General features: G+C 42.7%; 1 protein-coding gene across 2 annotated transcripts in view; it reads left to right on the top strand.

The window, feature by feature from the left end:
* The first annotated feature begins 2,876 nt into the window (after positions 1-2,876).
* Positions 2,877-15,296, top strand: part of HIVEP2 (HIVEP zinc finger 2) — a 152,257-nt gene continuing 139,837 nt past the window's right edge. Inside the window, exon 1 of one of the 2 annotated variants that reach the window (XM_035108846.3) lies at positions 2,877-3,587. The gene's annotated coding sequence lies outside the window, so the exon portion shown is untranslated. Of the gene's footprint in view, positions 3,588-4,331; positions 4,577-15,296 lie in introns of those variants that run through there. The other variant, XM_035108847.3, reaches the window with a different exon arrangement.

The raw sequence follows: 15,296 nt of genomic DNA, 5'->3' as shown, positions 1-15,296 counted from the left end.
GATACCCCTTAATTCTTCTGTTTCTTTTTACTGACTGAAATTTGTTGTCCTTATCTTTTGCAACTTTCTGTAAATAAATGCTTCCCCCCCCCAATATTTTCCACTTTTTATCAGTGTTTATTTTAAACAATGACCTGGAGGCTTTAACTAGACTATTTTGCTTTTAAAAAAAACACCTCTTAAAACACTGTAATATTTGCTGCTGCAAACAGTATAAAATGGTGCCACAGGGGATCCAAGCGTGGTACAAACTTTACTTAACACTGTGTGATTCTTAACAACTTGATCTCAGAACGATTACTTTCCTAGGTCACATTTCTTGGTTGGAGTTCCCCAGAGCTGCTTCTTTCCATGCCACTATTCACATAACATTTTAATTCCTACTATTATTACAGACACTCAGGACCAATCCCAGAGGGTACTGCATTTCACATAGCCAGGAAAGGGCTTTTGGTATGAACAAACAGATTGCAGTTCTTCCGAACTACCAGTCCAAGGTTGTGGCAGTGTGGCTAAACTCTAATTTGAGGTGGTGGTTTTAAATTACAACTCTACACTATAGAAGCCAACTCCAAGCCTTGGCAGGATGTGTGAAAATCGAAAGTAGCTGCAAATTACCCAGAAATCAGAGAACTACAAGAGCTTCCATTTCAAATATAATAATGTGTGTTTCCTATAGTTTCTTACAAGAATTGTACACTATGTTGAAAAAGATGGATCAACAGCTCAAATCCATGCCCACAGACCACACTGTAAAAATAACCAATGCAATGTTTTGTAGTGCCACAGTGGCACAAAAACACAAACCGGAGGCGTAGTTTTTGTATGGAGTCTCTCCAAATCCACCATCAAATCACAACTTTGTCTATAGACTGTGTCGTCATGCTTCAGATTCTTGGTTTTGTGTGGGATAATCAACTTTAGTCATATTCAGAGAAGACACATAATACTACTTGGTAGAAAGGAACATGGGGAGATGTATTATGCAGTCAGACTACTGCCCATCTAGCTCAGTGGTTCCCAAACTACCCTCCCCCTGCAAAAAAAAAAAAAAAGACTATTTGAAAATTGCTGGTCTTGGGCTCTTGGCAGTCTACTTAATGATTTTTCTGCCTGTTGTAGCAATTGTAATGTGATGTACTTTTACTGCTGCTTTTATTTCTTATAAATCGTATTTTGTAGTATTACAAAATGCAATTGCAGTTTTACATTTTGAATTCCATAGAAGTCAAATTCCAACACAATAAAATGCAATATAAGAAATAAAAGAAACAATAAAAGTACAAGTAAAAACAATACCAATATTTAATGTGGTGGATGTGATGACTCCCATCTTCATCCACAAATGCACAGGTGCACCTGGACCACCTGATCCAGCTGAGTATTGCCTATACTGCCTGGCAGCAGCTTTCCAGGATTTCAAGTAGGGGTCTCTCCCAACCCTACCTGGAGATGCTGAGGATTGAACCTGGGACATTCTGCATGCAAAGCAGATGCTATACCCCAAAGCCATGTCTCTTCTCTGAATCATAAGTCCATGGTGATTATTATTAGGTTATTTGTCTGTTTTATTATTAAGTTATGTTAAGTCCATAGAAAAGGATGTGGCTTTGAAGATGGCTTGGGGAATGGGGCTCCATGTCTCTTTGAGCCTGTATTTTTTTATACTACTGCAGCAACAAGTTTTGGTTCCGTAAGTTTTATGGCACCGCTTGCTGATGGTTTTGTGTGATCCAAACTTAAGTCATGTGAATTTAGATTCTACTAAATCCCATTTTTCAAATTCCATTCCATATCTGCTTGAGAATGGTTCAAACCCAGCTGAGGTAAAGAGCTGCAAATTTGGATTGGCTCAGAGAACACAGACAAACTCCGAAGTTCATACTATTCAGACTGACAGTCCTTTGAAGAAAGAGTTGCTGGCGTTCCCATAACATGCATGAAAAAACGTCATCTGACCTGGACAATTTCTATAAATCTGCAAATCAACCAAACAATATTTTTATTACGAAACCCACCCCCCGCACCTCTTTAAAATGAATTTATTTACCTGCCATGGGGAGAAAAAAAGACCCCCCCCCCAACAACGCAAGTAAATATCATAGCTGCCAAGTTATCCCTTTTTTAAGGGATTTTCCCTTATGCTGAATAGGCTTCCTCGCGAGAAAAGGGAAAACTTGGCAGCTATGGTAAATATTGCGGCTAATCACCAATGTCAAAGCAAGAAGATTCCCTAAACTAATCGCTTCCCGCCTGAAAAGCCACACCGGCTACTGCTGAAGCATCGCCGCTAAGTGAGACATTTTGTTTTCAAAAATCGCATGCCGCCGAGGACAAGGCAGAAGCAGCGAGGCCGCAGGAACAACAACGAGGTCCCGCCAGCATCAGACGAACTTCCCCCGGGCGCATCGAGGGAAAAGAGCAGCGGGGCAGGCGACTCGCCGCGCAGCCGCCTGCACCAGAAGGCCGGAAGAAGCCGCAAAAGGCGAACTTTAAAAAAAGAAAGCAAGGAAGAAATGCCGCAGGAATGACCTTGGCCAGGCGAGGGAGGCGGAGACCGGGGACGGAAAGCAGCCAAAAAGGGCGGAGGAGGAGGAGGAAGGAGAGCCTGGCCGCGGGAAAGAAGATCCCACCCACATCCTTAAAGGAAATTCTCATGCGAGGAAGTCGCACAACTTTTTTTTTTGCCCGGCAAGTTGAGACCGGCTCTCCTGGGAGTTCCCTCCGCGGGGGAGGGAAGAGGAAGCGAGATCTCCCCTGACCGGCGAGGGAGGCGCCTAGCTCTCCGCTCCCAGGGAGGCCCCGCCTCCTCTCCTCCTCTCCCTCCCTCTCTCTTTCTCTCAGCCCCGCCTTGGTGCCCCTCTCCTACGCACTCCGCCTGTCAAAGGCGAGCAGCGGAGCCCGCGGCGGCTCTCTCGCGCTGCTCGCCTTCTGGTTCAGCCTCCTCGCCTGCCTGCCTCCCTCCCTCCCTCCCTGGGACGCGCTGGGGGATCCGATGACATCACTGGCTGAGCTCTCCCCTCGCTCGCTCGCTCTCCCCTTGTAACTTCTGTTCTGGGAAGTGGTGCCAGGAATAACCCAGTCTGTCTGCAGATCAGAGGCTCCTATCATCCAGAAGGGAGGAGAAAAGGGGGGGGGACGCACGCCACACCACACACACACACACACACACACACACACACACACACACTACAACTGCGGCTTCTCGGGCCTGCCCTTGATACGTGTGCATATATATCTACATCTATATATGCGTGTATAGGGTGGTTGTTGTTTTTTGGTAATAAAGTCGAGCTGACGCGGAGAGAGAAAGGGAAAAGAGAAGGCGGAAAACAGCCAAGCAAGATGAATGATCGGTTTGAATAGAAAGACACGAATCAGACGCCCTTTGGCTGTCGGAATATCTCTTTCTGCCTCTCTATATAAAGCAATGCAGCAAGGCATCTAAAGGCAGACCCAGGCTTAGCAAGAGAGCAACAAGAAATCACACACGGGCCGGTCGTCAACAACAACACCACTACCACCAGCAGCACAGCAGCAACAAGAAGGGCGGCAGTTAGAGGGCTTTCCTCCTCGGTGACTCCCAGGTGAGCTCCTGCTGCAAATACTCATCCCCTTCTTTTTCCTGTGGGGCTCGAAGCAACTGACAACCCTTTGAGGTGGTCTTGATGGCCACGGTCAGGGGTTTTACTGTCACTGTGGAGGGGAGAGAGAGGCAGTGTCATGTCGCTGGTTGTTTTTGTCCACCCCCACCCCCTTTGGTAGTCAGAGCGCAAGTGCTTTTGCTGGCTTGCGTGCATGTACTGAAAGAAGACTTTTAAATAATATAGGCTACATACACAGGGGTGAGAGCTCAAGGTTTTGCCAGCGGGGTGAAAAGGGGGGGGGACTTAATGTGTTCGGATGGGTAGCATCACTCCCCCCCCATTTCCCTGAACTCCAGTTTCCTTTGGGGAGATGGTGCTGAGGAAGATGGGGCCGGGGGAAACTAGGAATATGTACTGGTCTCCTTTCGCTGCTGCGCTGGGATGCTCAAGCATTTCCGATGCAGTCGATAGAGCGACTAATGGAAGCCTTGAGGGCAGAGGCAGCCCCAGGGTCTGTCACCACCACGTCCTCGGGAAAGGCTCGGGTCTATCCAGGCTGGCTTTTGCTTCGTGTTTATAAGAAGTTCATATCTGGCAACCTTCGCTGGGAACCGCCTCCCATCCCCTTCCCTTCCCCCCCCCTCCAGAAAACCCTCCGTCTCTCCCTCACAAGTTGCCGTTGCTTCCCTCTTCTTTCTCTCTCTCTCTCTGTGCGCAAAGGGGAAGGTCTTCGCTAGTGGCCTTACTGCTAGGGAATGTGGGGAATACCCAGCATGTAAGTGTATGCAGATGAGGCGCAGGCTGCCTTGCGTAATCTCCTCCTGTGGGGAAGAAGTATGTGCATGGTTACTAATGAGCAGATGAGGAGGCGGAGGAAGAGCAGAGAGCGAGCGAGCGAGCGAGGGAGCGAGAGAGAGAGAAAGCCCCAGAGGAGGCGACGCGACACGGCTGCCGCTGCTGGGCTGAAGCACCGCTCTGCCCATGCCAAGGTAGCTGGCGGCGAGGTGAAGGGGAGGACAACCCCCCCCCCCGCGTACGCGCGCGCTTGCTTCGCTGAGGGGGCAGAGGGGGCCTTGAAGGGCGGCGCGCGGTGTGTGTGTGGGGCGATTGCTGTCGGAAGGAATTTCAGTCACCGCCTCCAAGGGCTCAGGGTGACTTGGCAGTAGCCGCCGCCTGAATTGCCTTCGTTTCGACGTCGTCTTCTCCTTGCGGCCGTGGGGCGGAGGTGGCATGTGGGAGCCCCTGGAGGGGGGCCGAGGAGGAGGAAGCAGCAGCAGCAGCAGCTCGTGGCGACGGCAGCAGCAGCAGCTGTGCGCGCGGGGGAAGAGGAGGGTGGCGGGGGGGGTGTAGGTTTGCGACGAATGTGCGCAGGGCGGACAGGGGTAAAGGGAGAAGGCTATCTGGTGTGTTGCGCCTTTATGTCTGTTCCCTGAAGTGGGTGGAACGTTGGCCCGTTCCGGGAATGTTCCATGACGTGTAAAAGCCACAGGAAGGGGGTTAACAAGGGGCTCTGCCTGCTGCTGCTGCTGCTGCTGCCGCTGCTGCGAAAGCAGATGTGATCTCCCTCTCTCTCCCCACTTCTGCACATGGGCTCCCCTGAGGGGTTTGGAACGAAGGCGGTTTCGCCCCCCACCCCCTCCGTCATCCTCCCCTTCCACCCTCTCCTATTTGATTGCAGAGAAATGCATTTCTTATATAATGCGTGTGCATATGGATGTTTGGGTATGATTATGTAACGCGCACATCCATGCTTGTGCTGAGCCCCCCCCCCCTCCTTAAGCATCTACTTGCCTGAGAGCGTCCTTTGGGGGAACTGGAGGAGGCAGGCAGGGAGGGATATAGCTGGTTTCCCTGGCAGTTTCCCTTTAGAATTTATTACCCCTGTAATGATGGGAAGCTGGCATTTCAAGGGGAAATCCCTGGTTTAGCCTGGACGGCAATGTTCCATGTTTATTTTTCAGAGAAACATGTACTGTATGTCATTTTCAGGCTTCAAAAAGGGTCCCTTAATATGATTCTCAACCTGCAATGTCCCTGAGCTCCAATAAATATTATTATACCCCATACACTATACAGAGTGCTGTGAAAAAGGATGGCAGCTCCCCTCCACCCATGTTTATTGTAGCTCTTAAGAAAAATATGCAAAAATGTTTACTATCGATCCAGTAACAGAGGCCTAATGTAAGAATCTGTTTATTTTTTATAAATTAGTAAGACCCTGGTCTCCCTCTCCACACTTGCTTGTATGCCACAATAATTTTGTTGTTTTTCCTTTTAGATTGTGTATGTTGTACTTATTAAAAACATGAAGCACTTACGTCATTGTGTGTGTATATGTGTACATGCACACTTCTACTTCGTTGGGATGCAGTTACTGACTGATTTTTTTCTCTCCTAAACTCATTATGCCTTCATTATCAGACATATGAATTAAATTGAAATATTGCTATTGGAGTTTGAAACTGCACATGTGCTAATATGTATTATATTGACAGAAAGTGATCAGTTGGTTTTTTTTCCCTTTACAGAATTAATAGACATATGCTTTAGAGAATATTAGCCATTGTGTGCTATACAAATGTTAATAATGAATATTAATAATGAATGACGTGGTCTTCCTATATGACACTGGTTTCAGTGGAATTGCAAGTAAATGTGTTTAGGAGCTTTAGCATAGTAGAGCTTTAGTTTAGTATGGTATATTCTGTAGCTTGCTAAGAGGAAACATGATTTATATCCATACTTTCAAGATAAATAAATTAATGTCTATGCATAAGTGTGCAGGATGTGGTATAGTTTATTATGCTATCTAAATAAAGTTATTGGTCCAAAGAATATCTGTGGGTTAAAGTTCCATGGGAATCTTGGCACTGTCATTGGTAAAGCACTGATCATAGTTGGCATTTGATGCCAGTTCATAAAATCAATTTTTTTTAGTTCAATTTTTTTCTTATGTAAACATTCTGAAATTTTGCTTGGGCTCCTGTATTTTGTCAGTTTTCGTTAATAAAAATGTATTATTGGAAACTTTTTTATGTTCATTGTAAAAGTTATATTTGTTTAGTACTTAAGGTTATTTTATATTTCCATTTCCTAATCTCTGACTCTAGCATTACCTCCAATATGGTTTTTGAGCTCTGTTATTATTAATTTTAGATGTGCTTTTATTAGAGATAATATAAATTTCCGCATGAAAGTTAAGAAACAGGAAGTTGTATAGGTGTAGTGTTTCAGTGACAATATTGTGGTTGAGGTCTGAAAGATGGCAGGAATATTTACAGAGCAAAGCTGTGCAGGTCTACTTAGAAGTAATTCCTGCTAAATGGGTATAAGATTCCATCCTTAATGTTCAGAAATTTAATGTAGTTAGAGATATAGTGTTTTAATGCCAGAAAGCACGAGTTGATTTGGTTTTTCCTTTCTGATACAATGTTCATAAGACAAAAAACAACATCACAAATTGATCTTGACAAATCGGATGAAACAAAAATGTTTTGGCATGGAAATAAAGGATTGTATGCATCATACAACAGAATGTTTTTGCTAGGATAGAGGTTTTAAATTTTGTCTTACTTGGCTTTCCTACGCAGTTTGTGTACATGTGCGTGTGCATCCACGTGCACACACGACTGAGAACCAAATTCTAGTAAAAATACTTTAAACATTCTCATGATCCCAAAGTCCATGCCTGTGAAGACTGTTCTACAAGCCATTCCTTGGACTGACATATTTTAATACTGTCATCTGAGGACAAATTATCCCATGCTGCTTGAACCTGACCACTGTACTAGCACAGCTGCTGCCTCTTGTCCTACCATTGTAGAAGTCTAAAAGGTTCTGCCATAAATTTTGTAAGGCCAGCCTTGTGTATGGTATCTTTACAAGTATCCGAATATATGAGACACAGGAGTTATTGCGGCCTATGCAAATAGGACTCTGCATATTATTGTTGCATTTGAGCTTCATAGTAGCCCTGTAAAATAGGTTAAGCTGAAATACAGTGGCCTGCATAAGGGTGCCCTGTCAACTTTGGTGCTAAATGAGGATTCAAATCTGGGTTTCCCACATCCAAGCTGCACACTCAAGCCACATCACACTGGCTCCGTCTGTGTGTTTAATATATGTATTTTTGCACACTCTTTGCTTCCATTGGGCGGGAAAAGTTTTTGGTAGACTGTTGATAAAACAGTGTGGCTATGTTGAAAAGCAAACCACCGGTTAATTTAAGGTAGACTTTGTGAGGCATAGGGCCAGGTGGGGCTGAACATGCTGTTGACAGTCTATAACAAGTGAAGCATGGATGTGGGGGAAGCAAGTAGGCTGAGAGTTGTGAAGTTGGAACAGAGCTGGGCAGTGTGAAAGTTGGGGTAGGATATCTTCTGTAAACCTTAAGAGACTCAGGATATATTTGTTGGGAGGGGGGGCATGTAAGGGGCCATAGATTAAGTTGAAGGGGCAGGGTGGCCAAGTATGGGATAAGGTGAATACTGACTGGATGTCAACAGCTAAATCACTGGCCGGAAATCTCACTTATAAAAGACTGTGACACAAAACGTTCCAATTTCCTCAGTTGGCATAAATGACCAAATGTAACTCGGCCAAATAAAGCAAATTTGGAATATATGCCTCCCTAATATTCATATAATTAATCCAAACTCTGTGGCAACAATGTACAAATGGCCCAAAAGGATTTTGATTACTGTATATTTTCTCATGTGTGAGATCTGTTTATAGTCCTTGTTACCATGAGGACAAAACACAGAAAAATATGCATGGATGTTGGCTTTGCTGAGTAATTGTGCGTCTGTCTGTCTTAATATCTTATACTGGATTATTACTTATACTAGTAGACTAATGTGGCCTTCCATCAAGAAAAACACACACACCACAATATTATGAGGAGTTGAATTTTAATTTTTTCAATCAGTTCGGGGGGGGGGGGACGACTAGCAATCAAAATAAACTTTGGCCTTAAAACCTTGGAGGTATCCTCTGATATAAGGAAAAAAGCTATCACTACACTTGACCAGATGTACATATTTTATTTATATCGATAATTAATGAAAAATGTAATTTATGCAACCCTAAAAGAGGCAAGTACTGTACCATTTTGCTTCAGTTTCCCCATTAGTGGGGAAAATGTGAAGTTATCAGTGCTAAGGTTGTAGAAAAGGGGGCCAGAATATAAATCTTTGTGTATCAACAGTTTTGTAATATAAATCTAAAGGAGAGATTAAATCTCATTGAAAAACTTTACTGTAGCAGGGTAAATAGAATTAATGTTTTTTAAAATAAAGGATGCAGCTTTTATTCAAAATTTTATATAATTTGGATTTTATTATTTAAAAGCCAGTTATATAATATGTCCTTTAAAAATAACTTGATTCAAAATCATATCTGGATATAGTGCAAATGCATTAAAATCTATATTAATGATATCTTAAAACTGAATTCACACCTGTCAAAAACATTGTGTTAAAGGTTTTCTATGTAAAAGAAGAAGTCAGGGATGAAATATTTGACTTGAGAGGTCAAAGAATGTAAATATGACATAAATGCTACATATGGATGGTATGATGAAGTTTAAGATCAACCATGGTTTATTGTGACAGTAATGTGCAGCAGCAGTGAGTCCCTTAGGCTTGTGCAATCTTCTCTTATGGTGAGACCACAAGGAGTTCAGAAGCTTTCACTTGTGGTTTTGATCAGCTGCAGCTTGTAACACAATAAATTGTGGCTGATCACAATGTTTCCAACAAGGAAACTCCAAGCCATGGGATATGAAGTTGAACTGTTTCAATAAACCATAGTTAAGATTAACCACCATGGGGTTTGGATGTAACACTAAACTGTATTTAATCATAAAGGAAGCAAAAGCTTCTGATCCCCTCCTTGTGGTTGTACTGAAGGAGGAAGCTTGAGGATTCTGTGCCTCATTCCCATCACAATGAATTATGGTTTAGCATGTATGCCCAATCAAAATAATACATATTATTGTGCGAATTGTGAACAGCATGAACATTTAACTTCCATGTTATGGAGTAACACTGTTCTGGCCAATAACTTACTAGCCCTTCTCTAAAATTCTGTACACTTATAATGCAGTGGTATGTATGTCTGTTTAAAAGTAAGTACCATTGAGTTCAGTGGAACTTGCTTGAGAGTGAGTGTGTTTAGGATTACAGTCTAAATTGTATAGTAAGTAATATGGGTTCATGGCTTTGCATATGTATAGAGAAAACCAAACACAATTCTTGATTAATCTTCCTCTAACCAATGTGATACCTTCGGATGTTCAATCAATCAATCTCCTTTATTGGCATAGAAAAAGTGCATCATATACATGGATCAGAACATAACACAGTTAACAAAACATAGTAGGAGATACTTTAGGATAAAACTGTCCAGATATCGTGAGTTACAAAAATGGCTCCTAGGACCTATGGTGACATAATTTCATGGCGTCACTCAAAAATCTTGCCACATTCTCCACAATGTTGTTGCTATAATTGTTCAGCAGATAAAACACTCTGGAAGAGTCAGTGCGATAAACCCCCTCCTTCATTAAGGGGGCCAAATGCTTAACCTTCGGATGATATTGAGTACAACTCCCATCATCCCTGACCATTGGCTATGCTACTGGGGTTGATGGGAATTGTAGCCCAAAAACATGTTGGCTATTCCTGCTCTAAATATATATAAATAGTAGTGCAAAAGACGTGCTTCTTGAGTGGTATAAAGGCTTTATTCTGTTGTGAACAGATATGGTTTATTTATTATACCAACATATTAGTACGCATATGTGTTAAGGAAGTTATTAATAAGAAAGTTGGAAATTTTATTAGAATTTGCCCTTTTTTATTGGTGATTTAAATCAACCCACACACTGTAGGAGGCTTGTCAATAAGATCAGTTACATGGCAAGGAAGATGAATGTAAATATGAGAAAAGTAATGTGTTTTAAAGTTTTTAAAAACAAGAATTGTACTCTTTGTAGGTGTTGAAATGTATTGGGATTCCATATATTGCTGCTGGCTGCCAATCACTTTTTGGAACCGAAATTAGATGCTTGACTTTTATTTAGTATTGAATAATACAAATGCTTGTTTAGAGTAAAAAATATTGAATACTAATAGTTTTCATCTGATTTCTGCCCTGACTTAAATAATTTAGTAAACATTAATTCAAGGATCTCTGTACAGGTTTGGGGCTTATCTACATAGTATGGAAGTCTTTTCATATTGCTCCACATGGTGTCTGTTACATGGTGAGCCATTTGCAAGCAGTGATTTATAGGGTTCTGTTATTCACATCACTACAAACTTGCATAAACCATTTGTTGTGATGTGGGGGGAAATGAGTTGCTGCAGATGAACAACTCATCACAAGATAATGACAGCTATTTAGAGCAATGTAAAACTTCCAAAATAGAGTTGTAAACTTCTGATTGGGGGCTTCCCCTTTATTGGGGCAGCTTATAGTATATTGCGCTTCATTGGCAGTGAACCCTCTCTGATAGTGATTGTGATGGCACCAAATATTCAGTTGCATAGGGATCTAAACAGTGCAGTCCAGCTTCAGTAAGGGAAGGAAAATTGCTAGTTTGGCTGGGGCTAAAACAGCACAGAAGGGCAGAATGAAGACTGAGAAGAGTCTCTGGATGTAGTGAAACTAAAAGACAGGGAGCTCAGGGTAAAGCTTATGTTGAAGTAAGGGTGTAGAACAGAGGATGAAAACAGCATCTGAAGGAAGGTTAGGTGGTGAATGAGTTAAAAGGGCAGAGGAGACGGGAAATTGAGGCAAGAAGTAGTTGACTGAGGAGTAGTGTCTGAAGAAGCTTCATAGTGCTTATGGAGAGGCTGTACAGTGTGGGAGGAAAGAGAAAAGTGCTAAAAGAGCTTGTTCAAAAGACATGTTGTTAAAGGATGTGGGGCATGGTGGAAAGGTGGAGTTGAAAAAATGATGAGTCAGTGGGAAAGTAGCTACGCAGAGGGGCATAGAGACAGGAAGTTTTAACTATTGTTTGGAAAGCTGGAAACTGGGGACCAAGGAGTTTAGGGCCATAGGGTTCCCAGATCTCAGCGTGATGCCAGGTGTTGCTGGACTGCAACTCCCATCAGCCCCAGCCGGCATGGCCATTGATCAGGGATGATGGGAGTTGTCCGAGAACTATCTTTCCCTGTACTTTCTATTCTCTTATAATAACCACACTGCCAGGGATAATGATAATGGCAGGAAGAGTTAAGAAGGAACATCAGCATCCAGGACTACAAGTTGTTTGCACTAATATGCTGTAGCTTTTTCAGCTTAGTCCTCATCCTGACTAGTAGCATGAATTGATGCAGGCGCTACACATTCAGTATCTGACTGAGTTAGTTTGTGAAAGTTTCCTCCTTGGCCAAACATCTATTGATCTGTTGTAGTATATCTTGTTTGAGACCTGTACTCTTCTGCCACTGACCCCTGACAGGCATTTAGTCTAGTTGACTTGAGCGAACAAAAACCATTTGTAACCTTCCTTTGTTCCTGGTCTCCTGAAGTCTGAGCAATGGGTGCTCTTTTGTTACCCTTTGCATCCATTTCCTGTGTTGGGCACCTTTGCTTTATAACCGTTTTCCATCCCAGTGCAGAACTAAGGTTGTGCTGTTGCAGATGCATCATGTTGTTTATTCTCTCTGCATCCCTCCTAGAGTACATTCCTCCTCTGGTCACTGCTGTGGGTACACGGCAAAATTGTTTGCAAAGTCGTGATGAGTCCTTCATTTTTCTTTGCTATTTCCTAGTAAAATTGGAAAGTCTCCCAACTGATGTGTTCTGGCCCATTAATCTTGTAGGGTGGGTGCTGTTTTTTAAATAGAAAACCCATCCTAGCATTCATATCCAAGGACGTAATTGTTCCAGACAAGTGTAACAGCTCCTGTCTGCCCTCCCCAGTAAGTCATGGCCAAGTCACCCCCAAATATCTGGCAACTTTAAACTTACCAGGCAAACAGAGGAAAAGTTGAGTCAGATGGCAATGGGAAATGTAGACCTCCTTTGCAGGGTTGAGGGTACGTATGCATCAATCTCCTGGTAGAAAACAAGCTAGACCTTGGACTGAAACAGGGCTGAGCAGATATGCTAGGGTTCCTCTCTTTCTCTTGTCTTTAATAGTTTGTATAGCTCTGCTATGAATTTAAGAAAGTGGATGTTGCCTGAATGTCCATACAAACTAGAGACCACAAAGATATGGGGCTGTGCTTAGGATATGGCTGCCACATGAAAACTCCTAGGAGTGCTGTGTGGCAGTGGCTCCACATGGCAGTAATGATGTATGAGATTGGCTCACCACATTAATTAACTGTTCATGTTGTCTAGACAGCCTCCATGCTAGCCTTAGCTGAGACTGCTATTGTGCTCCGTTGATGTGTGGAGATGTGCTACTTGCTGCAATTATATGGAGACTTGCAGCTGTAGCGGTAGCTCTTGCATGTTGTGGGTACAGTGTGGAGTTGCGTCCACAACAGAGTTTTGTGGCAGTTTCTGCACGGTGGCCACAAAACAGGAATTGCATGGAGTCTGACAGACTGGCCTTGACCATTATGAACACATGGCCTAGATACCAGGCCTCCTTTTCCACCCCCAGGGCAGGGGCGAAACTAGGCTTTATTTTACCTAGGCAAAAGACCCAGTTTTACCTGGGCGGCAAAAGACCCACCCATGTGCATTTTTGTACACACACACATAGGCTGAGAGTCTCAGTGGCACCCCTGGGCAAAAAAAATGGCTAACCTCGCCATAGTTACAGCTCTGCCCCAGGGACTAGGAGTAAGCCATTTGCTGTTGACCCTGTCCTGAAATTGGTACTCGAATTGGGATCCTACATACATGGCAAAGTGGCAATGCTTCAAACTACTTATTTCTAGACTGAATCTGGAGACAAGTTCTTTTCCCTGCAAAAAGACTTCTTTGCAACAAGTCCATCCCAGGTTTGTTTTTAGTAGAATGTGAAGATTCAAAATCTTATACAGATTGCTTTTTTTTTTTTGCTGTGGATGACATTTATTCAGTGGATCTTTTTAGAGTTTGCTTTTGTTCTTGTTTTTATTATGTACTTCGTGCTTTTTTATCTTGAATTTCTATGTTGTGAACCACCCTGAGATCTATGGATGGAAGGCAGCATACAAATTATTACTGTTATTATTAAGTGTTACATTTTCTTCTGTATTGACACTTTGTGTTTCATACTACAGTATATAGAAACTAGTTCAGTTTTGCTGAAGAATGTTAAGCCAGGCCTCTGTGCCTCATGAAGTGTGTTTAAAGCCTATTTCTGTTTACGTTTGCTTCAGTGTAGTTTTGCTTTAATATATCTGCAGCGTGTCACCTGATCCTGGTCAATAGTTCAAGTCCGCAAGACAGGCTATAATAGTGGAGGACAATCTGGATCACATGACACTTTGTCAACCAAGTGGATTGTGGTTGGCAATCCAAAGGAAGGAATAAATAGACACTGTGATTATTTACAGCCTGTGTGTGCTGGAGCACAGAAGGTCCTCATATGTTTCAGGCTGATGATATGGAAAAGCCATTTAGTGTCATGGTCTGGGAGGAAGGATTGCAAATAGCTGTTTTTTATTCCTTTTGAATGCGTGTTTACAGGTTTAAATAGTGTCTTCTCCTAAAACTGCTATATTGGAAATTATATGTAGTGAAACCCCTTTCATCTGGACCTCAGTAATCTGGTCTTCATTTCTATACAGCTTGCTGTTCACTTGAGAAAACGTTGTGTTTCTTTATACTCCAGACATGTATCCCTTGCAAACACCAGGTTCCTGGACATGAGTGATGAGTGTATGGCAGTGGGGGTAGGAGTTGTTTCCCATACATGCAGGTTTGGATCTAGGGAAGTGTAAGCAGAAATCTACTAATTCACTGGGGGCTCTCTTGGTGCTGCTTTCCTTCAACAGCCTCCTGTGTCAAGGAACTCCCTGAAATGGGGCACAGTGGGGTGCATGTAGCAGAATTTGGGGGACCACCTTGGGTGAGTGGAAGTGCTTTTTTGCTTAGGCAACACATCTTTGGATATATCCAGCTCACAGCATTAAAAAAAATAAAATAAAGCCCTCCCCACTTCAAGACTGCATATTCTACTTTATTTACCATTACAACATTCATGTAAAGCAAGGGAGTATTATTATTCCATTGTTGCAGATGAATGGCTAGGGTTAAGATAAGCTAGTTTTCCAAAGCTTACATGATTGTGCAACACCTAACTTTTATTATTAGCAGCCTTCGGTTTGTGTTTGGTCAGGGTCTGTGCTGGGATGAAGTCCCATACAAATTTACTTGGAAATGAATGGGATATATTTATGAATATGCATAAATAGATTGGGCTGTTAGTCAAATTGCTGAGCATATCTGGAACAACCACAATTTGGGCCAATAATTATTGGGAATGTAAATGCAAGCAAAATTAGGATCATATGCTGCAAGAGATTGTCTGCCTGATCAGGGCCACTTTAGATGATGGTGTAGACAGAAAGATTTACTTACACAGATGCAGATAGGTTTGGGTTTGCATAAGACTTGGGAAATCAACCTCTGGTAACTGGAGTTTTATTTTGGAAACCAGATTGATAATGCATACTTAGCTAAGTGTCTTTCCTAAAACTATATTTAGTAAGACTTGGCTTGCTGTTGTACTTCAAGAATGTTTCTTTAGAGCAA

This window comes from Zootoca vivipara, chromosome 3 (assembly GCF_965207765.1).
Source record: "Zootoca vivipara chromosome 3, rZooViv2.hap1.1, whole genome shotgun sequence".
NCBI lineage: Eukaryota > Metazoa > Chordata > Lepidosauria > Squamata > Lacertidae > Zootoca > Zootoca vivipara.
This window is presented reverse-complemented; position numbering and strand designations above follow the sequence as displayed.